This window comes from Eubalaena glacialis, chromosome 12, assembly GCF_028564815.1.
Source record: "Eubalaena glacialis isolate mEubGla1 chromosome 12, mEubGla1.1.hap2.+ XY, whole genome shotgun sequence".
NCBI classification, from domain to species: domain Eukaryota; kingdom Metazoa; phylum Chordata; class Mammalia; order Artiodactyla; family Balaenidae; genus Eubalaena; species Eubalaena glacialis.
In genome coordinates, this window is record NC_083727.1 from 9,365,408 (window position 1) to 9,390,884 (window position 25,477).

General features: G+C 38.8%; 1 protein-coding gene across 2 annotated transcripts in view; it reads left to right on the forward strand.

The window, feature by feature from the left end:
• Window positions 1-28: 28 nt before the first annotated feature.
• SERAC1 (serine active site containing 1) overlaps window positions 29-25,477 on the forward strand; it is an 88,734-nt gene continuing 63,285 nt past the window's right edge. For both annotated transcript variants that reach the window (XM_061207105.1, XM_061207104.1), the window contains exon 1: window positions 29-107. The gene's annotated coding sequence lies outside the window, so the exon portion shown is untranslated. The remainder of the gene's footprint in view (window positions 108-25,477) is intronic.

A 25,477-nucleotide genomic window follows, 5' to 3' on the forward strand; every position in this document is an offset into this window, starting at 1 on the left:
GGTTACGTGCACCCAGCCGCTGGTCGGGGGCGCGCGCGGGCTGGGAGCGGCGGAGAGTGGTGGTCTCCCTGCCGACTTGGGGGCTGGCTGAGTCCGCGTGCCGGCAGGTAGGAAGGGAAGGCTGGGCTCGTGGGGGTGGGCGGGGGCCCTGGCGAAGCCCGGCACGGCGGGGAGTGGGGAGGGCTGCGACGGGGCGCGGCCCCTGACTGACCCGCTGACCCGCCGCTGGGCGTGAGGTGAGGGCCTCTCTCGCAGCCTCGGCAGCCCGACTCTTCTTTCCCGGTTGCCACCCTTCTCTAGTTACAATCCAAGGCCCAAAGAGCACCTGCCGGTACCTTTAGCCCGGGCGCGGTGGTCACGGCAAGACGATGAAAATGAGCAGGAAACAGTCTCCTCGTTTAAATCCGAACCTTTCAGACGGTAGCGTCTAGCTGTGACCCGAGAGGTTGAATAGATTGAATGCTGATAGGTCCTCCAAGACCGGTAATTGTCATATTAAAGTGAAAGACCCAGAGTAAAATAAAATTACTCTCTTCCCCAAATTCGGATCTGTGGTCTAATAGAGCTGTCTGTTTCTCCAGTTGGTTTTACCAGTGGAGAAATGAGGTTCTTGCTTTCTGTTCCTTAGATGAAATTGTACTTCTCTAATTGTGTGTTCATGTGATTTACGAACCTAGCTCTTCGATTTATTTCCCTCTTTGTGTTTCAAATCTTTCCCGTCCGGTTGGTTTCCATATTGTTGTGCATGCTCGCTCCCTCTCTCTTTAATCTGACCCAGGTGTAGTTCTTCCCAAGTATATTTTCTTTTTTTTCCTTCTTGAATGCATTCTCCTCCTTGACGGTCTCATCACTTTCATCACATCAAACCTCCATTCTTGTGCTCCAGGTGCTGGCCTGATGCCTGCACTTTAATGACCTGTGAGAACTCTAAACTTCGCCTCTCAAACTGAACTAGTTCTCACTCCACCCTCACTTCAAAATCTGCTTTTCTTCCTGTATTTTTCCAAATCATCCAGGTTTAAGACCTCATTTATTTATTCAGCAGACATTTTGCGCAATTACGTGTTACACAGACCCTATTCTAGACACTGGGGATACAATCGTGAACAAGCAACTAATTATAGTGGGGGAGAGCGACACTAAAAATCAGTTAACAAGAAGGTTAACTGATGTGAAGTTATAAAGAATGACTGGGAGGGGAGGGCTTCTTTGGTTAGGAGGTCATCAGAAATGGCCTTCAGTTCAAGCAGATTTCTGAGTAAAACAGTAACTTCTACACACCAGCAAAAACTAACTAGGAATTTTAATAATAAAAAAGATACTATTCATAACTATATTAAAAACTGAAGGTATCTGGAAATAGATCAGACTAAAGCTTCATAGTCCTTTAAGGAGAAAATTATAATGCTCTACTGAAACACATAAAAGAAGACCCAGGTAAATGGAGAGATATACCATATTCATGGATAGGAAGACTCAGTATCATAAAGATGTCAGTTTTCTCCAATTCTACAGATTCATTGCAATTCCAATTAAAATTGCTGTATGGTTTTTCATGGAACTTGACATGCTGAACCTAACATGTATATGAAAAGACAAAGCACCCAGAATTGCTAACTCAATTTTGAAGAAAAATAAAGTCTCTTCCTCCCAGATATCAAAACTATAAAGCCATGATAATTGAGACTACTGTCTTAATTACTGGTATTGGTTTAGGGACAGGAAAGTAGACTCATAGAACAGAATAGAGAGCTTAGAAACACGTCCGCATACATATAGAAGCTGAGTATAAAGTTAGCTTTGGTAAGCTTTGGTATTACAAAAGCACAGAGTATTCAATAAATGATGCTGAGATATGTGATATCCATATAGATTGAAGACAAAATTAGATTCCTACTTCACACCATTCACAATAGTAATTTCCAAATGGATTGAAGACCTAAGTGTGAAAGACACACATGAAAAATATTTAGAAAAAAATATAGGAAATATAGGAGGCTATCTTGTCTCTAGGAAAGATTTCTTTTTTGTTTGTTTTATTTGGGTTAAATACATGTAACATAAAATTTACCAATTTAACCACTTTTAGGTGTACAGTTCAGTGATATTCATGTTATCATGCAACCATTACTACTACCTATCTCCAGAACTTTTTCATCTCTCTGGGAAGGATTTTTTAAGCTACAAAAGCACCATTGAGGATGCTGTTGCAAATGAGAGATGATGGTGACTTGCACTAGAGTAGTAACAGTGAGGATGGAAAAAAATGGCTGGATTTGGGATATATTTTGATGGCAGAGAACAAGAATTGTGCATGGTTTGGATACGAGGTGAGGCGAAAGCAAAGAATCAAGGACAACATATGTGTTTTTTGCTTGAGCTCTGAGGTAGATCATTCACCATGTATAAAAAACCATTTACTATTTGTTTGGTGCTGATGAGGAGAATGAGAGGAGGAAGAGTTCGGGGAGAAAAAATAAAGAATTCTGTCTTGGACAGTTAAGTTTGAAAGGCCTGTTTTACATCCAAGTGGAAATGTTCCAGTAGCTGTTGGATAGATGAGTCTGGAAAGATTGTGGCTGGAGGTACAACTTTGGGATCACTAGCATATAGATATTTAAAACCGTGATGTGTTAGAATTGGATTTGGCTGCATTACATAGAAAATATAATAATGGCTTAAATATGCATATGATTCTATAGGTAGGCAGGCCACAGATGGTATGGCAGCAGCTCTGTGATCATCAGGGATTCAGACTCCTCTGTCTTGCTGTTCTGCCATCCTTAGCATGCTACCTCATGATTGAGATGACTGCTTTAATTCCAAATGCCAGCTGCTCATAGCAAGAGGGAAGCTTGATGAAAGGCACATACTTTTCTCTTTAAGGACGCTTCTCAGGTGTTGCATATGACACATCCACTTAAAACCCATTAACCAGTTCTTAGTCAGTGACACACTAACAAGAAGGAAAGATAGGTGATGTAGTCTTTATTCAGCTGTGTGCCCAGTGTTTTATAGAGTTAAACATATATCTGCACTATGACCCAGCAATTCCACTCCTAGATATTTACCCAAGAGAAATGAAAATATATGTCTACAAAATGACTTGTATCAGACTGCTTGTGGTAGGCAGAATACTGGCACCCCAAAGATGTCCATGCCCAAATCCCTGGAACCTGTGAATATGTTACATTACAAGGAAAAGGGGACTTTGCAGATGGAATTAAGGTTACAGATTTTAGGGTAGGGAGATTATTTTAGATGTTCTGGGAGAGCCTAATGTAATCACACAGACCCTTAAAAGTGGAAGAGGAAAACAGAAGAGTCAGAGATGTGGCAATGTGAGAAGGATAAGCTGTTGTTGGTTCTCAGATGTAAGGGGCTACCTGCAAAGACTAGAGGGAGGGCTCTGAGAGTGAAGGGTGGCACTCAGACAACAACTAGCAAGGAAACAAGGACCTCAGTCCTGCAGCTGCATAGAACTGAATTCTGCCAGCAGCCTGAATGAGCCTGGAAGTGCAGTCTCCCTCAGAGCTTTCAAAAAGTGATACAGCCCAGCTAACACCTTGGTTTCAGCCTATGAGACTTAGATAAATTTAATCTAAAATGGTGTCTAGGAATCTGCATTTTAATAATCTGCAGATAATTTTAGGGTGACATTTAGAGAAACACTGGTTTACATGCTGATCTTCAATAACTTCATCCAAAACTATGGTTTCAATTAATAATATGTGCTGATGACATAAATCTATATCTATAGTGTAGACCTCTCTGCCGAGCCCACATAGCTTAATGGACATCTTTCATGAATATTTTACAAGAACTTTCATCTCAGCATGTTGAAATTGTGAATTCATCCTTTCCCTCAAATCCATTTCTCTTCTTGTATTTTTCTATTTTGATAAATGTTATCCCTTATATACTCAGTAATCCAAACCAGAAACAGAATCATACTTACCTCTTCCCTTTTACCCATTCCTCTCCGTCTCTCACCCAGTTGTTTATCAGATTCTTTTCTCTTATTATCTCCTTAAGTCTGTTTTTTCTTGATTATTCTCAGAGCTACTGCCTTAATTCAAGTACATGTTTCTCCTTGATTATTGTTAAAAGCCTCCCTATTGGTTCTCCCCATCTCTACTTTAGCTCTTCTCCAACCTATTTTCAATCTTGTCAAGTTTTCTAAAGAAAATTTTTTAATCTTATTGTTCTATTTCTTAAAGTTAATCTCCCGTCAGCCTCCATAACTCAGGGTAAGCTTCATACTCCTTAATTTAGCTAAAAAGGACTTTCGTGATTGACTGGCCCCTGCTTTCAACACTCCTCTGTTAGTAATCAACAAAATGACTTGACATAAAATCAGTAAGGAAGAAAACACCTGAAAAGCACCATCAACTAGCTTGACCTAATAGTCATTTGTAGGTCCCTCTACCCAGCAACAACAGAATATACATTCTTTTCAAGTGAGTATGGAATATTCATCAAGAGAGACCATATTCTGTGTCATAAAGCAAGCCATGATTTAAAAGAATTGAAAATATACAAAGCCTGTTCTCCAACCACAATGGAATTAAACTAAAAATCAATAATAAAGATACCTGGAAATTCCTAAATATTTGGACATTAAATAAGATACTTCTAAATATCCCATGGGTCAAAGAGGAAGTCACAGTGCAATTAGAAAATATTTTTAATTGAATGAAAGAAAAAAAACAGCATATCAAAATGTGAAGGATGCCGTCAAATCAATGCTTAGAGGGAAATTTTTAGCATTAAATATTTACATTAGCAAAGAGGAGATTTTAGATTAGTGATCTAAGCTTCAATTTTAAGAAGCTTGAGAAAAAAGAGCTATTTCAAATCAAAATAAGCACAAGGCAGAGACTATTAAGAGCACAAAGCAATGAAATTGATAATGGAAAAACAGGAGAGTAACTCAATGAAACTAAAACCTGTGTCTTTGAAAATATCAATGAAATTGAGAAATCTCTAGCTAGACTGGCTGAAAAAAAAAGAGAGAAGAGACACGGATGTAGAGAACAAATGTATGGACACCAAGGGGGTGAAAGCAGAGGGGTGGGGGAGGTGGTGGGATGAATTGGGAGATACTGGGATTGATATATATACACTAATATGTATAAAATAGATGACTAATAAGAACCTGCTGTATAGCACAGGGAACTCCACTTCACTGTACAGTAGAAACTAACACAGCATTGTAAAACAACTATACCCCAATAAAAAAAAAAAAGAAAATGGTGAGAGAAAAAAAAAAAAAGACACAAATCCTCAAAACTCAGGAATGAAAGAGAGCATGTCACTTTAGACCCTAAGACCTTAAAAAGATAATGTGGGAATCCTACTTAAAACTTTTTAAGGAAGAAAGAATACAGTTCTACATAAACTCTTCCAGAACATAAAAGAAGATGGAACACTTGCCTACTTATTTTATGAGACCAGCAATACCTTGATGTGAAAACCAAAGACATCACAAGAAAACTAGAGATTAGTATCTCTTGTGAACATAGACACAAAAAATATTAACAGAATACTAGCAGGGGCTTCCCTGGTGGCTCAGTGGTTAAGAATCCGCCTGCCAATGCAGGGGACATGGGTTTGAGCCCTGGTCCGGGAAGATCCCACATGCCATGGAGCAACTAAGCCTGTGCGCCCCAACTACTGAGCCTGTGCTCTGGAGCCCGCGAGCCACGACTAATGAAGCCTGCGTGCCTAGAGCCCATGCTCCACAGCAAGAGAAGCCACCACAATGAGAAGACAGCGTACCACATGAAGAGTAGCCCCTGCTCACCGCAACTAGAGGAAGTCCGCGCACAGCAACGAAGACCCAATGTAGCCAAAAATTAAAAAAAAAAACAACTAGCAAATCCAAAACAGTATTTAAAAAGGATATTGTATCGTGACTTAGTGAGGTTTATTCTGGGAATATTAATCAAGGAAATGTATTATATTAACAGACTACAGAAACATCATATGTTCACCTTAATTAATGCACAAAATGCTTCTGACAAAATTCAGAATAGAAGGGAATAGAAGGGAATGTCCTCAAAGAGAAAAAGGACAGCTACAAAGAGTCTACAGCTAACATCATCCTTAATGGTGAAAGACTGAATACTTTTCTCCTAAGATCAGGAACAATACAAGGATATTTGCTTTCACTACTTTTATTCAGCATTGTGCTATAGGTCCTAGCCTGTGAAGTAAAGCAAGGTAAAGAAATAGAAGGCATATCGATTGGAAAGGAAGAAATTGAACTGTCTCTATTCACAGGCAACATAACTGTCTATGTAGAAAAATCCAAAACAATCTACAAATAAAGGTCCCAAAATTAATAAGTGAACTTAGCAAGGTCACAGGATACAAGGAAATACACAAAACTCAGTGGTTTTTATGTACTAGTAGTGAAAAACTGGAAATTGAAATTAAAAAAAACCAAATAATTATTTATAATTTTACTAAAAATCATAAAATACTTTGGTATAACTCTTTAGAAGTATATGCAATATTTGTATGCTGGAAATTACCAAACATGTGAAAAACATAATAGATGATTGAACAAATAGATAATCCATATTAATGGATTGGAAGACTCAATCAAAATTTCAGAAGAATTTTTTTGTAGAAATAGACAAGCTGATTCTTAAATTTATATGGAAGGGCAAACTGGAGTAGCAAAAACAATTTTGAAAAAAAACAAAGTTCAAAGATACACACTACCTGATTTCAAGTCTACTGTAAATATACAGTAATCAGGATGAATGTGGCATTGGAAAAAAGGTTGAGTCAAGGTATAGATCAGTGAAACAGTGCAGAAATAGACATGTATACACACGGTCAGTCAATTGATTTTTGGCAAAGATGCAAATGCAATTAAATGGGGAAACAGCAGTCCTTTCAACAAATGATTCTAGAACAATTGCATATGCATATGCAAAAAAAAAGAACCCTAATCTATAACTTTCACTCTATACAAAAATCCACTCAGAATGGATCATAAACCTAAATGTAAAACCTAAAACTGTTAATTTCCTAGAGAAAAGTATGGGAGAATAACTTGGTGACCTTGGATTAAGGAAAGATTTCTTTTATGACACACCAAAATCATGATCCATAAAGTTAAAAGTTGATTAATTTGACTTCATCAAAATTGAGAACTTTTGCTCTTTGCAAACACATTTAAGAGAATGAAAAGACAAGCTGTAGGCTGGAAGAACATACTTACAAATCATATGTCTAACAAAGACCTTTTATCCAGAATATATATAAAGTACTCCCAAAACTCAGTGATAAGGAAACAAACAACCTTATTAAAAATGGGCAGGGGGCTTCCCTGGTGGCGCAGTGGTTGGGAGTCTGCCTGCCAATGCAGGGGACACGGGTTCGAGCCCTGGTCTGGGAGGATCCCACATGCCGCGGAGCAACTGGGCCCATGAGCCACAATTACTGAGCCTGTGCGTCTGGAGCCTGTGCACCGCAAGAAGAGAGGCCGCGATAGTGAGAGGCCCGCGCACCGCCATGAGGAGTGGCCCCCGCTTGCCACAACTGGGGAAAGCCCTCGCACAGAAACGAAGACCCAACACAGCCATAAATAAATTAAAAAAAAAAAAATGGGCAGGGACTTCCCTGGCAGTCCAGTGGTTAAGACTCTGCACTTCCACTGCAGAGGGCATGGGTTTGATCCCTGGTCGGGGAACTAAGATCCCGTGTTCCACGTGGTGCAGCCAAAAAAAAAGGGCAAACATTTTTTTACAGACTCTTCACCAAAGAATAAATAGAGATGGCAGATAAACCCATGAAAAGATGCTCAACATCACTGGTCATTAACAAAATGAAAGTGGGACGTCCCTGGCGGTCCAGTGGTTAGGACTTTGCCTTCTGATGCAGGAGGTACAAGTTCAGTCCCTGGTTGGGGAGCTAAGATCCCACATGCCTCGTGGCTGAAAAACCAAAAACATAAAATAACAGTATTGTAACAAATTCAGTAAAGACTTTAAAAATGGTCCACATCAAAAAAAAAAAAAAAAAGAAATGCAAGTTAAAACCGTAATGAGATATTACTACACACCTATTAGAATGCATAAAATTAAAGTGACTGACCCTGTCAAGTGTGAATGAAGATGCAGTACAACTGGATCTCTAATAATTTACTGGTGGTAATACAAAATGGTATATCCATTTTGGAAAAGTTTGGCAGTTTCTTATAAAGTTAAAATACATTTACCTTATGACTCACATCTAGGTTTTTACCCAAGTGAAGTGAAAACTTATGTTAACACAAAAAAATCTGTATGCAAGTGTTTATAGCTACTTTGTTCATAATCACCAGAAACTGAAAACAAGCCAAATATCCTTCAGCTGGGGAATGTATAAACAAACTAGTATATCCGTACAATGGAATGGTACTAAGCAATAAAAAAAATGAATTACTAATACAACAACATGGATGATTCTCAGTTGCCTTTTGCTAAGTGAAGGAAACCAGACTCATAGGCTTCGTACTGTATGATTTCGTTTATATGACATCCTTGCAAAGGCAAAACTATAGTGACAGAAAACAGATCAGTGGTTTCCAGAACTAGGTGTGGAAGAGATTTGACTACAAAAGGGGACAGAATTGTTTGGGTTGATAAGAATGTTTTAAATTTTGATTTGATGGCATTTATCAAAACCTTAGAGCTGTACATTTAAAGGGTTAATATTACTATGTCTAAAACACCTTAAAAATGGAAAAAAAAGTATATGAACAAAATTTTTTTATCAGGGACTTCCCTGGTGGCACAGTGGTTGAGAATCTGCCTGCCAGTGCAGGGGACACGGGTTCAATCCCTGGTCCGGCAAGATCCCACATGCCACGGAGCAACTAGGCCCAGGCGCCACAACTACTGAGCCTGCGCTCTAGAGCCTGTGTGCCACAACTACTAAAGCCCACGTGCTCTAGGGCCTGCGTGCTGCAACTGCTGAGCCCATGTGCTGCAACTACTGAAGCCCGTGTGCCTAGAGCCCGTGCTCCACAACAAGAGAAGCCACCACAATAAGAAACCTGCACACTGCAACAAAGAGTAACCCCCCACTCGCCGCAACTAGAGAAAGCCCATGCACAGCAGCGAAGACCCAATGCAGCCATAAAAAAAAAATTTATTTTATCACTTTTTCCTCTGAAACTGAGAGGCAAACCTGTAGCACTCTTGATAGACAAGTTAGGGCCACTGATTTTCTAGAGGTCAGTATATTAAGAAACACTGATGTGGGCAATGGGGAATTATTGAAAGATTTGAAGCAGGGGAATAATGTGCTCAGATTTAAGAAGTTACTTTTACTTCCAGGCAGCATCCTCTGCTCCTTCCATACACATGAAACTTTTAGTTAGGATGCAGTGAAAGAACTTGGAATTGTGAGAAGGAAGAGAAGAGGAAACTCAGGAAAAGTTGTAGCACTGAGGGAATGCTTGAAGCAAGTTATAGGATTATCAAAAACTGATAGGAGACCTTAATTACTTGGACCTTATGTGCAACAGAGTTAAAGTCAGCCTAGCTTAAAGGTGATTGTCTTGAAGGTGTACACTTTCAAGGAAATAGGGACTAGCAAATTTTTTCCATTAGACTATAGAAACAGCATGAAAACTTTCTTTTACCAAGAGCATTAAAGAGTGGAAATTGGAACTCTGATTAAAACCACTTATGGTTGTGGGGTTTGAATTCACACTGTCCTCATAGTGCTGGGAACCCAGGTTGAGAAATCCAGAAATTTGTAATACCTGTCATACTTTGACCAAGAAAGTTTAAAACTGCTGTGTGCACAGTTGGCCCAGAGCACATAGGACTCCCACAGAAAATATACCCACTGAAGATGAGCTTTCAATCAAAGATTACAAAGCATATAGACAAACCACCGTGAAGGATAACCAGCCCTAATTATTAGAAATAGTGGTTCCAACAGAGAAACTTTAAAATAAGTATGTTTAAAGTGTAAAGGAAGGTTTAGAAACCACATGTATCAGTTAGCTTTTTGCTGCACTGTAAACTATTCCAAAGCTCAGTTACTAAAACAACCATTTTATTATTGCTTATAAGTCTAAGGGTTGAATATGGGTTTTGTAGGGTCAGCTAGGGGCTGGTTAGCTAGAGAATACCTCATATGCCTGTCAGTTGGTGCTGGCTGTCAGTTTGTACTGGTGTTTGGGCAAATGGGGATATTCAGCAGCATTTCTCTTTTCATTCAGCAGAGTAAGCTGGGCATCTTTTCATGGTGTGGTCACACAGTTCCCAAGAGCAGCAAAGACAGAAGCCTCTGTGTGCAAGTGCTTCTCAAGTCTCTGCCTGCATCACGTTTCTGTTGTCTTATGGCCAAAGTCAGTTGTAAGGCTAGTCCATAGTATGGGAAGGCACTAGCAAGGAACATTCACATAGGAAAAGGAATAACTTGTGGCCATTTTTACAATCTGTCATAATTTAGGACAGAAACAGAATAGTGTGTAAAAAGAGCAGGCAAGTGTGAAAGTAAGCCGAATAGAAGTTTTAGAAGTAAAAGAAAGTTATTGAAATAATCAGTAGATGGATTGAATGGCAAGCTAAATACAGCTAAATAAAGGATGAATTGGAAGATAGATTTGAGGAAACAATCCATAATGCATGTCAGGGACAGAAAAAGGTAGAAAATATGGAAGAAGCTGATATTTGGAGTACAGAGTAAGAAAGTCTAACATACATCTAATAGGAGTAGCAGAAGGAAAAAATAGAATGGAGCACACCAAATCCTGAGCAGTATGTATAAAAACAAACCCATACACAGACATAAAATAGGGACATTTAAGAACATCAGAAACAAAAGATCTTAAAACTGGCGGATGAAATAAAATAATCATGATAATGATAAGTAATATTTATTGAGCACTTAACTTGGAATACGCACTATTCTGTGTGCTTTACATGTATCAACTCATATAATATTTATAGTAACCCTTTAAAGTAGTCATATTACTACTGCCATTTTGTAGATGAGGAAAGTGAGGCACAGAGAGGTTAGTTAGCCCATAATCATATGTCTAGTTGTGTTTTAAAGTGTACTCAGGATTTCTTTTTAATCATGGATGGTAAGGTGACAGACACAAAGACAGCTGCCTTGAAAGAAGAGTTTAGTGTTGTTTCCAAGAAGAGGGGATGTGCCATGCCATGCACAGCCACATGGGGAAACATTAGGGTTCCTCAGTGTAGAAGGAGTGAGGGAAACCATGGGCCAGAGCCTTTGTTGTGATTTTCATGGGAAGGAATGGATAAGACAGGATAGGCAAGCTGAACAAGTTTAGGGTTGGATAGATTGAATAATTTTGGCAGCCTCTAGGCTGTAGGGGAGGTCCCTAGTTGTCTGATACCTGGCCCTGGGTTGATTCAGGGTGAAGGGAATATTGGCATGGTGTATGATAAATAAAGGAGGCGTTGCACAGTAGAGACTAAGGATTGGTTGGTTTGCATGTGAAAGGTGTGCTCAGAAGCAAAATTCTTTGCAGTTTCTAAGACTTAGCTAACCCTGGAAGGGGCAGTCACCTCCTGGGTCCTCAAGGCCCCGAGATGTCAGAGCATCATAAAAGACACAACTAATATAGGTTGTTGGTGGAACTGGACTTGAAACTAGGCAGTTTGGTTCTACAGAGAATATTATAAACCTCTTTATACTTTGCCTGCAAAAAAACAAAAAGTAGACTTACAACAGATTTCTTATGAGCATCAATAAGTATCAGATGAAATGTCACTAGAAGTAGCATGAACATGCTTAAGGAAACCTACTGTTAATTTAGAATTCTAAACCCAGCTAACTATATTTTAGGACAGAGTGAAATGTAAAACATTTAATTAATTTATTTTTATTGAGGTACAGTTGATTTACAATATTATATTTGTTTTAGGTGTACAACATGATTCAAAAATTTTTTTGAATTTTATTTATTTTTCTATACAGCAGGTTCTTATTAGTTATCCATTTTATACATATTAGTTTATATATGTCAATCCCAATCTCCCAATTCATCACACCACCACCATAACCCCACCACTTTCCCCCCTTGGTGTCCATATGTTTGTTCTCTCCATCTGTGTCTCTGTTTCTGCCCTGCAAACCGGTTCATCTGTACCATTTTTCTAGGTTCCACATATATGCGTTAATATACGGTATTTGTTTTTCTCTTTCTGACTTACTTCACTCTGTATGACAGTCTCTAGATTCATCCATGTCTCTACAAATGACCCAATTTCGTTCCTTTTTATGGCTGAGTACTATTCTATTGTATATATGTACCACATCTTCTTTACCCATTCATCTGTAGATGGGCATTTAGGTTGCTTCCATTTAGGTTGCTTCCATGACCTGGCTATTGTAAATAGTGCTGCAGTGAACATTAGGGTGCATGTGTCATTTTGAAATATGCTTTTCTCTGGGTACATGCCCAGTAGTGGGATTGCTGGGTCATATGGTAATTCTATTTTTAGTTTTTTAAGGAACCTCCATACTGTTCTCCATAGTGGCTGTATCCATTTACATTCCCACCAACAGTGCAAGAGGGTTCCCTTTTCTCCACACTCTCTCCAGCATTTATTGTGTGTAGATTTTCTGATGATGGCCATTCTAACTGGTGTGAGGTGATACCTCATTGTAGTTTTGATTTGCATTTCTCTAATAATTAGTGATGTTGAGCAGCTTTTCATGTGCTTCTTGGCCATCTGTATGTCTTCTTTGGAGAAGTGTCTATTTAGGTTTTTGGCCCATTTTTTGATTGGGTTCTTTGTTTTTCTAATATTGAGCGGCATGAACTGTTTACATATTTTGGAGATTAATCCTTTGTCTGTTGATTCATTTGCAAATATTTTCTCCCATTCTGAGGGATGTCTTTTCGTCTTGTTTGTAGTTTCCTTTGCTTTGCAAAGCTTTTAAGTTTCATTAGGTCCCATTTGTTTATTTTTGTTTTTATTTCCATTACTCTAGGAGGTGGATCAAGAAAGATCTTGCTGTGATTTATGTCAAAGAGTGTTCTTCCTATGTTTTCCTCTAAGAGTTTTATAGCGTCCGGTGTTAAATTTAGGTCTCTAATCCATTTTGAGTGTATTTTTGTGTATGGTGTTAGGGAGTGTTCTAATTTCATTCTTCTACATGTAGCTGTCCAATTTTCCCAGCACCACTTATTGAAGAGACTGTCTTTTCTCCATTGTATATCCTTGCCTCCTTTGTCATAGATTACTTTACCATAAGTGCGTGGGTTTATCTCTGGGCTTTCTATCCTGTTCCATTGACCTATATTTATGTTTTTGTGCCAGTACCATATTGTCTTGATTACTGTAGCTTTGTAGTATAGTCTGAGGTCAGGGAGTCTAATTCCTCCAGCTCCGTTTTTTTTCCCTCAAGACCGCTTTGGCTATTTGGGATCTTTTGTGTCTCCATACAAATTTTAAGATTTTTTTGTTCTAGTTCCGTAAAAAATGCCATTGGTAATTTGATAGGGATTGCACTGAATCTGTAGATTGCTTTGGGTAGGATAGTCATTTTCACAGTATTGATTCTTCCAATCCAAGAACATGGAATATTTCTCCATCTGTTTGTATCCTCTTTAATTTCTTTTATCAGTGTCTTATAGTTCTTTGCATACAAGTCTTTTTTCTCCCTAGGCAGGTTTATTCCTAGGTATTTTATTCTTTTTGTTGCAATGGTAAATGGGAGTGTTTCCTTAATTTCTCTTTCAGAATTTTCATCATTAGTGTATAGGACTGCAAGAGATTTCTGTGCATTAATTTTGTATCCTGCTGCTTTACCAAATTCATTGATAAGCTCTAGTAGATTTCTGGTGGCATCCTTAGGATTCTGTATGTATAGTATCATGTCATCTACAGACAGTGACAGTTTTAATTCTTCTTTTCCAATTTGTATTCCTTTAATTTCTTTTCCTTCTTTGATTGCCGTGGCTAGGACTGCCAAAACTATGTTGAATAATAGTGGTGAGAGTGGACATCCTTGTCTTGTTCCTGACCTTAGAGGAAATGGTTGGTTTTTCACCACTGAGAATGATGTTTGCTGTGGGTTTGTCATATATGGCCTTTATTATGTTGAGGTAGGTTCCCTCTATGCCCACTTTCTGGAGAGTTTTTGTCATTAATGGGTGTTGAATTTTGTCAAAAGCTTTTTCTGCATCTATTGAGGTGATCATATGGTTTTTATTCTTCAATTTGTTAATATGGTGTATCACATTGATTGATTTGCGTATATTGAAGAATCCTTGCATCCCTGGGATAAATCCCACTTGATCATGGTGTCTGATCCTTTTAATGTGTTGTTGGATTCTGTTTGCTAGTATTTTGTTGAGCATTTTTGCGTCCATATTCATCAGTGATATTGGTCTGTAATTTTCTGTTTTTGTAGTATCTTTGTCTGGTTTTGGTATCAGGGTGATGGTGGCCTCATAGAATGAGTTTGGGAGTATTCCTTCCTCTGCAATTTTTTGGAAGAGTTTGAGAAGGATGGGTGTTAACTCTTCTCTAAATGTTTGACAGAATTCACCTGTGAAGCCATCTGGTCCTGGACTTCTGTTTGTTGGAAGATTTTTAATCACAGTTTCAATTTCATTACTTGTGTTTGGTCTGTTCATATTTTCTGTTTCTTCCTGCTTCAGTCTTGGAAGGTTGTATCTTTCTAAGAATTTGTCCATTTCTTCCAGTTTGTCCATTTTATTGGCATAGAGTTGCTTGTCGTCGTCTCTTAGGATGCTTTGTATTTCTGTGGTGTCTGTTGTAACTTCTTCTTTTTCATTTCTAATTTTATTGATTTGAGTCCTCTCCCTCTTTTTCTTGATGAGTCTGGGTAATGGTTTGTCAATTTTGTTTATCTCCTCAAAGAACCAGCTTTTAGTTTTATTGATCTTTGTGATTCTTTTCTTTGTTTCTATTTCATTTATTTCTGCTCTGCTCTTTATGATTTCTTTCCTTCTGCTAACTTTGGGTTTTGTTTGTTCTTCTTTCTCTAGTTCCTTTAGGTGTAAGGTTAGATTGTTTATTTGAGATTATTTCTTGTTTCTTGAGGTAGGCTTGTATTGCTATAAACTTCCCTCTTAGAACTGCTTTTGTTGCATCCCATAGGTTTGGGATTGTCGTGTTTTCGTTGTAATTTGTCTGTAGGTATTTTTTGATTTCCTCTTTGATTTCTTCAGTGATCTCTTGGTTATTTAGTAATGTATTGTTTAGCCTCCACGTGTTGGTGTTTTTTACGTTTTTTCCCATGAAATTGATTTCTAATCTCATAGCGCTGTGGTCAGAAAAGATGCTTGATATGATTTCAATTTTCTTAAATTTACTGAGGCTTGATTCGTTACCCAAGATGTGATCTATCCTGGAGAATGTTCCGTGGGCATTTGAGAAGAAAGTGTAATCTGCTGTTTTTGGATGGAGTGTCCTATAAATATCAATTAAATCTATCTCATCAATTGTTTCATTTAAAGCTTGTGTTTGGATGATCTGTGCATTGGTGTAAGTGAGGTGTTAAAGTCCCCCACTGTTATCGGGTTACTGTCAATTTCCTCTTTCATAGGTGTTAGCAGTTGCCTTATGTATTGAGGTGCTCCTATGTTGGGTGCATATATATTTATAATTGTTATATCTTCTTCTTGGATTGATCCCTTGATCATTTTGTAGTGTCCTTTCTTGTCTCTTGTAACATTCTTTATTTTAAGGTTTATTTTATCTGATATGCTACTCCAGCTTTCTTTTGATTTCCATTTGCATGGAATATCTGTTTCCATCCCCTCACTTTTAGTCTGTATGTGTCCCTGGGTCTGAAGTGGGTCTCTTGTAGACCGCATATATATGGGTCTTGTTTTTGTATCCATTCAGTGAGACTGTGTCTTTTGGTTGGAGCATTTAATCCATTCACGTTTAAGGTAGTTATCGATATGTATATTTCTATTACCATTTTCTTAATTGTTATGGATTTGTTTTTGTAGGTCGTTTTCTTCTCTTGTGCTTCCCACTTAGAGAAGTTCCTTTAGCATTTGTTGTAGAGCTGGTTTGGTGGTGCTGAATTCTCTTAGCTTTTGCTTGTCTGTAAAGCTTTTGATTTCTCCATTGAATCTGAATGAGTTCCTTGCTGGGTAGAGTAATCTTGGTTGTAGGTTCTTCCCTTTCATCACTTTAAATATATCATGCCACTCCCTTCTGGCTTGTAGAGTTTCTGCTGAGAAATCAGCTGTTAACCTTATGGGAGTTCCTTTGTATGTTATTTTTCGTTTTTTGCTTGTTGCTTTCAATAATTTGGCTTTGTCTTTAATTTTTGCCAATTTGATTACTATGTGTCTCGGCATGTTTCTCCTTGGGTTTATCCTGCCTGGGACTCTCTGCGCTTCCTGGACTTGGGTGGCTATTTCCTTTCCCATGTTAGGGAAGTTTTCAACTATAATCTCTTCAAATATTTTCTTGGGTCCTTTCTCTCTCTCTTCTCCTTCTGGGACCCCTGTAATGCGAATGTTGTTGCGTTTAATGTTGTCCCAGAGATCTCTTAGGCTGTCTTCATTTCTTTTCATTCTTTTTTCTTTATTCTGTTCCGTGGCAGTGAATTCCACCATTCTGTCTTCCCAGTCACTTATCCGTTCTTCTACCTCAGTTATTCTGCTATTGATTCCTTCTAGTTTATTTTTCATTTCAATTATTGTATTGTTCATCTCTGTTTGTTCTTAAATTCTTCTAGGTGTTTTTTCTTTAATTCTTCTAGGTCTTTGTTAAACATTTTTTGCATCTTCTTGATCTTTGCCTCCATTCTTTTTCCGAGGTCCTGGATCATCTACAGTATCATTATTCTGAATTCTTTTTCTGGAAGGTTGCTTATCTCTACTTCATTTAGTTGTTTTTCTGGGGTTTTATCTTGTTCCTTCATTTGGTACAAAGTCCTTTGCCTTTTCATTTTGTCTATCTTTCTGTCAATGTGGTTTTCCTTCCAGAGGCTGCAGAATTGTAGTTCTTCTTGCTTCTGCTGTTTGCCATCTGTTGGATGAGGCTATCTAAGAGGCTTGTGCACGTTTCCTGATGGGAGCGACTGGTGGTGGTTAGAGCTGGTTGTTGCTCTGGTGGGCAGAGCTCAGTAAAACTTTAATCTGCTTGTCGGCTGATGGGTGGGGCTGGGTTACCTCCCTGTTTGTTGTTTGGCCTGAGGCGACCCAGCACTGGAGCCTACCTGGCTCTTTGATGTGGCTAATGGCAGACTTTGGGAGGGCTCATGCCAAGGAGTACTTCCCAGAACTTCTGCTGCTAGTTTCCTTGTCCCCACAGTGAGCCACAGCCACCCCCTGCCTCTGCAGGAGACCCTCCAGCACTAGCAGGTAGGTCTGGTTCAGTCTCTTATGGGGTCACTGCTCCTTCCCCCTGGGTCTCAATGCGCGCACTACTTTGTGTGTGCCCTCCAAGAGTGGAGTCTGTTTCCCCCAGTCCTGTCGAAGTCCTGCAGTCAAATCCCGCTAGCCTTCAAAGTCTGATTCTCTAGGAATTCCTCCTCCTGTTGCCGGACCCCCAGGTTGGGAAGCCTGACATGGGGCTCAGAACCTTCACTTCAGTGGGTGGACTTCTGTGGTATAAGTGTTCTCCAGTTTTTGAGTCACCTACCCAGCAGTTTTGGGATTTGATTTTATTGTGGTCGCACCCCTCCTACCATCTCATTGTGGCTTCTCCTTTGTCTGTGGATGTGCGGTATCTTTTTTGTTGTGTTCCAGTGTCTTCCTGTCGATGATTGTTCAGCGGTTAGTTGTGATTTGGTGCTCTCGCAAGAGGGAGTGGGCACACGTCCTTCTGCTCTGCCAACTTGTACCAGTCTCAATGATTCAAAATTTTATAGAGGATACTGCACTTATAGTTATAAAATATTGGCTATAATCCCTGTGCTGCACTGTATATACTTGTAGCTTATTTATTTTATATGTGGTAGTTTGTACCTCTTAATCCCCTACCCCTATCTTGCCTCTCCATATTCCCTCTACCCACTGGTAACCACTGGTTTATTCTCTATGTCTGTAAGTCTCTTTTTTGTTATATTCACTAGTTTGTTTTATTTTTTAGATTCTACATACAAGTGATAACATGCAGTAGTTGTCTTTCTGTGTCTGATTTATTTCACTAAGCATAATACCCTCCAGGTCCATCCATGTTGTTGCAAATGGCAAAATTTCATTCTTTCTTAAGGCTGAATATTATTCCATTGTATATATATACCACATCTTCTTTATCCATTCATCTGTTGATGGACACTTAGGTTGCTTCCATATCTTGGCTATTGTAAACAATGCTACTGTGAACATTGGGGTGCATGTATCTTTTTGAATTAGCATTTTAGTTTTATTTGGATATATACCCAGGAGTGTAATTGATGGATCGTATGATAGTTCTGTTTTTAGGTTTTTTAAAAAATATTTATTTATTTGATTGCATGAGGTCTTAGTTGCAGCAGGCAGGCTCCTTAGTTGCTGCTTACCGGCTCCTTAGGTGCGGCCTGTGTGCTCCTTATTTGCGGCAGGTGGGCTTCTTAGTTGTGGCATGCATGTGGGATCTAGTTCCCTGACCAGGGATCTAACCCGGCCCCTCTGTATTGGGAGCACAGAGTCTTAACCACTGCACCACCAGGGAAGCCCCTATTTTAGTTTTTGAGCAACCTCCTGACTGTTTCGACAGTAGCTGCACCAATCTACATTCTCATCAACAGTGTATGAGGGTTCCCTTTTCTCCACTTCCTTGCCAGCACTTATTGTTTGTGTTTTTTTTGATGATAGCCATTCTGACAGGTGTGAGGTGCTATCTCATTGTGGTTTTTATTTACATTCGTCTCATAATTAGCGATGTTGAGAATTTTTTTACATGCCTGTTGGCCATCTGTGTATCTCCTATGGAAGAAACATCTATTCATGTCTTCTGCATTCTTTAACTGGGTGTTTTAAAATGTTGAGCTGTATGAGCTGTGTATATATTTTGGATATTAACCCCTTATAGGTCATATTATTTGCAAATATTTTCTTCCATTCGGTAGGTTGTCTTTTCATTTTGTTGATGTTTTCCTTTGCTGTGCAAAAGCTTTTATATTTAATCAGGTCCCAATTGTTTGTTTTTGCTTTTGTTTCCTTTGCCTTAGGGGACAGATTAAAAAAAAATATTGCTACAATTTATGTCAAAGAGTATTCCGTCAGTGTTTTCTTCTATGGGTTTTATGGTTTCAAGTCTTCCATTTAGGTCTTTAATCCATTTTGGGTTTATTTTGTATATGATGTTAAAAAATGTTCTAATTTCATTCTTTTACATGCCTTTACATTCTTTTACATGTAGTTGTCCAGTTTTCCCAATGCCAATTATTGAAGAGACTGTCTTTTCCCCATTGTATATTCTTGCCATAGATTAATTGACCATAAGTGTGTGGGTTTATTTCTGGGCTCTCTATTCTGTTCCGTTGATCTACATGTCTCTTTTGTGCCAGTACCATACTGCTTTGATTACTGTAGCTTTGTAGTATAGTCTGAAGTCAGGGATGTGATTCCTCCATCTCTGTTTTTCTTTCTCAAGATTGTTTTGGCTATTTGGGGTCTTTTGTTTCCATACAATTTTTAAATTATTTGATCTAGTTCTGTGAAAAATGCCATTGGGATTTTGATAGGGATTTGATTGAATTTGTAGATTGCCTTGGGCAGTATGGTCATTTTAACAATATTAATTTTTCCAGTCCATGAATATGGTATATCTTTCTATCTGTTTGTGTCATCTTATGTTTCTTTCATTAGTGTCTTATAGTTTTCTGAGTACAGGTCTTTTACCTCCTAGGTTTATTCCTAGGTTTTAAATTCTTTTTGATGCTATTGTGAATGGGATTGTTTCCTTAATATCTCTTTCTGACAGTTCATTGTTAGTGGATAGAAATGCAACAGATTTCTGTATATTAGGTTTGTATCCTGCAGCTTTATTGAATTCATTAATGAGCTCTAGTAGGCATCTTAGGAATTTCTATGTCTGAAGTGTCATGTTATCTGTAAACAGTGACAGTTTTACTTCTTCCCTTTAGTTTCGGTTCCCTTTATTTATTTTTCTTATCTGTTTTCTGTGGTTAGGACTTCCAAAACTATGTTGAATAAAAGTGGAGAGAGCAGGCATCCTTGTCTTGTTCCTGATCTTAGAGGAAATGCTTTCAGCTTTTCACCATTGGTGTGATGTTAGATGTGGACTTGTCATATATGGCCTTTATTATGTTGAGGTATGTTCCCTCTATACCCATTTTCTGGAGAGTTTTTTTTTTTAATCATAAATAGATGTTGAATTTTGTCAGAAGCTTTTTCTGCATCTATTGAGATGATCATATTGTTTTTATTCTTCAGTTTGTTAATGTGATGTATCACATTGATTGATTTGTGGGTATTGAAAAATCCTTGCATCCCTGGGATAAATGCCACTTGATCATGGTGTATGATCCTTTTAATGTACTGTTGGATTCGGTTTCCTAATATTTTGTTGAGAATTTTTGCATCTATGTTCATCGGTGATATTGGTCTGTAACATTATTGTTTTGTGATATCTTTGTTTGGTTTTGGTATCAGGGTGATGCTGGCCTTGTAGCATGAGTTGGGAAACATTCCTTCCTCTGCAGTTTTTTGCAATAGTTTGAAAGGGTAGGTGTTAACTCTTCTCTAAATGTTTGGTAGAATTCACCTGTGAAGCTATCTGGTCCTGGACTTTAGTTCATTAAGAGTTTTTTTTTTTTCTTTTTTTTTTAAATTACTGATTCAGTTTCATTACTTATAATTGGTCTGTCCATATTTTCTATTTCTTCCTGGTTCAATCTTGGGAGATTGTACATTACTAGGAATTTGTCTGTTTCTTCTAGGTTGTCCACTTTATTGACATATAGTTGTTCATAGTAGTCTTTTATGATCCTTTGTATTTCTGCAGTGTCAGTTGTAGCATCTGACTTCTGTTTTTATTGAGTTGGACCCTCTTTTTTTCTTGATGAGTCTAGCTAAAGGTTTACTGATTTTGTTTAGCTTTTCTAAGAACCAGCTCTTAGTTTCATTGACTTTGTCTATTGTTTTCTTAGTCTGTATTTCATTTAAACCTGCTGTGATCTTTATGATTTCTTTCCTTCTACTAATTTTGGGTTTTGTTTGTTCTTCTTTATCTAGTTCCTTTAAGTGTAGGGTTAGGTTGTTTATTTGATTTCTTTCTTGTTTCCTGTGGTAATCTTTTATTGCTATAAACTTCCCTGTTAGAATTGCTTTTTCTGCATCTCATGGATTTTGGATCATTGGGTTTTTGTTTTCATTAGTCTCCAGGTATTTTTCTGGTTTCCTCTTTGATTCCTTCAGTGATCCATTGGTTGTTTAGTAGCATATTGTTTAGCCTCCACACATTTGTGGAGGTTTTGTGCAGTTTTTTTTCTTGTAGTTGATTGTTTTTTCTTTTAATAAATTTATTTAGTTATTTATTTTTGGCTGTGTTGGGTCTTTGTTGCTGCATATGGGATTTTTCTAGTTGTGGCGAGCAGGGGCTACTTTTCATTGAGGTGCGTGGGCTTTTTCTAATTGTGGCGAGCAGGGGCTGCTCTTCATTGAGGTGAACGGGCTTCTGATTCCAGTGGCTTCTCTTGTTGTGGAGCATGGGCTCTAGGCGCACGGGCTTCAGTAGTTGTAGCTTGTGTGGACTCTAGAGCGCAGGCTCGGTAGTTGTGGCGCACGGGCTTAGTTACTCTGTGGCATGTGGGATCTTCCCGGACCAGGGCTTAAACCCATGTTCCCTGCATTGGCAGGCATATTCTTAACCACTGCACCACCAGGGAAGTCCCTTGTAGTTGATTTCTAGTCTCATAGAGTTGTGGTCAGAAAAGATGCTTAATCTTTTAAAAAATTCACTGAAGCTTGTTTTCTGGTCTGGCATGTGATCTATCCTGGTGAATGTTCCATGTATACTTGAAAAGAATGTGCATTCTTCTGCTTTTGGATGGAATGTTTTATATATGTATATATAGTCCATCTGGTGTAATGTGTCATTTAAGGCCAGTATTTCCTTATTGATTTTCTGTCTAGATGATCTCTCTATTGATGGAAGTGGGATGTTGAATTCCCCTACTATTATTGTGTTACTGTTGATTTCTCCCTTTATGTCTGTTAATATTTGCTTTATGTATGTAAGTGCCCCTATGTTGGGTGCATATATATTTATAATTGTTAAATGTTCTTGGATTGATTCCCTTATTCATTATGTAATGTCCTTCTTTGTCTCCTGTAACAGTCTTTGTTTTAAAGTCTATTTTGTTTCATATAAATATTGTTACCCTGGCTTTCTTTTCTTTCCATTTGCATGGAATACCTTTTTCTATCCCCTCACTTTCAGTCTTTGCATGTCTTTAGATATGCCATGTGTCTCCTGTAGGCAACATATATACAGGCCTTGTTTTTGAATCCACTCATCCACTCTGTGTCTTTTGATTGGACCACTTAGTTCATTTACATTTCAAGTAATTATTGATACGTATGTCTTTATGGCCATTTTGGTAATTGTTTTTAGATTTTTTTTGTAGTTGTTTTTTGTTCCTTTCTTATTCTCTTCTTGTTATTTGATGACTGTCTTTAGTGTTTTGCTTGGATTCCTTTCTCTTTTTTTGTGTGTGTATCATAGATTTTTGGTTTGTTGTTATCATGTGGTTTATGTATAACAATCTATATATGATGTGTGATTGTTTCAAGTTGCTGATCTCTTCATTTCAAGAGATGTGCCTATGATTAAGCACAGGGCTTGAACCCGTGTCCTCTGCATTGGCAGGCAGATTCTTAACCACTGTGCCACCAGGGAAGTTCAGGGAAGGGGTTTTAAAGGCAAGGTGAGGGAGGGGGCCCTGGGGAATGTGATCAGCTTGTGCACAATTTTCTGTTTGGTAGGTGGTGAGGTGACCAGGTGAGCCCCCAGGGCTTAATCATAGGCCCCTGTGCCTATGATTACTGTTTTTGACATCATATTTTACATCCAGTTGTTTTGTGTATCCCTTAACTGCTTATTGTGGATATAGATGATTTTACTACTTTTGTTTTTTAACCTTCCTATAGCTTTGTGTGTGGATGATCTGCTACCTTTACTGTATATTTGTACCAATGAGCTTTTTCCTTTTGTAATTTTAATGTTTCTAGTTGTGGCGTTTTCTTTTTCGCTTAGAGAAGTCACTTTAACATTTTTTGTAAAGCTGGTTTATATTTTCTGGTTATTATATTATATTATATTTCTCCTGCCTCTGTGGGAGATTCTCCAAGATCAGCAGGTAGGTCTTACCCAGGCTCCCTTCAAATTACTGCTTCTGCCCTGGGTACCAGAGGGCGTGAGACTTTGTATGTGCTGTTTAAGTGTGTGTTACTGAACCAAACTTGGGTCCACTTGCCTCACATACAGCAAACCTAGTCTGCTGACCCAGGTTGTGGTGAAGGAAAGTACAGCATTTATTGCAAGGTACCAAGAAATGGTCAGAAGACCCTAACTCTGTGCTGGCTTTCAGGGAAGGTTTTTTGGGTTTTTTGGGTTTTTTTTTTTTAATTAATTAATTAATTAATTAATTAATTAATTTTTGGCTGTGTTGGGTCTTTGTTGCTGCGCACGGGCTTTCTCTAGTTGCGGCGAGCGGGGGCTACTCTTCATTGTAATGTGTGGACTTCTCATTGCAGTGGCTTCTCTTGTTGTGGAGTGCAGGCTCTAGGCGTGTGGGCTTCAGTAGTTGTGGCACGTGGGCTCAGTAGTTGTGGTGCACAGGCTTAGTTGCTCCATGGCATGTGGGATCTTCCTGCACCAGGGCTCGAACCCGTGTCCCCTGCATTGGCAGGCAGATTCTTAACCACTGTGCTATGAGGGAAGTCCAGGGCAGGGGTTTTAAAGGCAAGGTGAGGGAGGTGGCCCTGGGGAATGTGATCAGCTTGTGCACAATTTTCTGTTTGGTAGGTGGTGAGGTGACCAGGTGATGCCCCAGGGCTTAACATTAAAATATCTTTTTCTTAGCTTGCTATATCCTTCTCTTACAATAACACTTCTGTAAGAAAAATGAGAGAATGACTGTCAGAAAGAGAGCAGCCTTCTCTTTAATAAAAATTTCCCACGGACTGGAAAAGAAGAAAACCAACTGATGATTCCTGAACAGTGTTTGCATAGTCTCTTGTTAGTTGCACTATTCTCTTTCCTCCCTTGTCTACCATTATCTGTACTCAGTGGAATTCTTTAGCACTCTCTTGCAAGACCTGCTGGACTAGTTCAGATTTTTCCTCCAATCTGTCCTCAGGCCAGCTGTTCTCAACTTACACAGTAGAGTGAGGGGTTGGGGGGTTAGTTCCAGTTCCAGTACATATAGTCATCTACATCAGTGTTATCATACATTTATTTTTTTACATTACAGTTTCCTGACTGTACCATAATTGCACCAAATTCCTGTGTCATTCATACTGAAGGCGTTATTGTTACAATACCCATCAGATATAACGACTGTCTCATTACTGAATTTTTCTCAGCAGAACTTTCCTTTTCCCATATACCATATGTTATCTTGTATGGGGGTCTTTCTTGTAGGCCAAGTCAGAGTGGTCTCTGAGTCCCACTGGGTTTGAGGGCAGAACCAAATGTTGCTTTTCAAAGTGCAGCTCAACATGGAGACTGGCGTCCACATGTGGGGCACAGCTTCTTTATTCACCAGGGCCCAGTGGCTTCCCATAGGCAGTATGTGCTGTCTCTGGAAAGTGTTCCTGTCCCCTTTGCCTACCAGTTGTACTACCTGATATGGCCCCTTTTTATTAATCCAGGGAGCTGAGGCCGTCAAAGTGCAGTGGTGTAACTTACAGTTACTGCTCAAAATATCCCATAGCCCAGGGTGGGGCCATAGGTTTCCCAAAGCTTGGCTTCCTGGCTTTCTGCACCCCAGTATAGTGGACCATTGCTTACATGCCACTTTGGCTTCCAGTTGGATCAGCATGCTCAAAAAGCTTTGCTGGGTGTTTACATAGGCCTGTTCCCAGAGGTGGTACTTGGCATTTTTGCCATTATTTTCTAGGTCTAAATGAGAGTGTGAAAGAAATGGGTACTTCAGTTCCAGAGTAGTGTAATTATAGTGAAAGAGCAAAGTAACTTTATCTTGAGAAGGAGTCACAACTAGCCTCCAGGATCAAACAAAGGCAGGGTTTTGGTACACAGATAATATGACTTTCCTCCAGCAACAGAAAAATTACAGTCCTTACCTTAATGTAAGGAGCCATCCCCTTTGTTTCTTACTGTTTCTTCTAAAGAGGACTTTAAGATCTGTTAATGGCTTTCAGCAGCAGTTTTCTCCTTTATTGTGGTGATGGGCAAGAGGGATCACCCCTTCACTTGGGAGTGGATCCAAAGCTTAACATCTTCAAGTTTAACAGAAGAGTTAGTTACTAGCAAAACCTGATAAGGCCCTGCCCACTGGGGTTGTGGTTGGT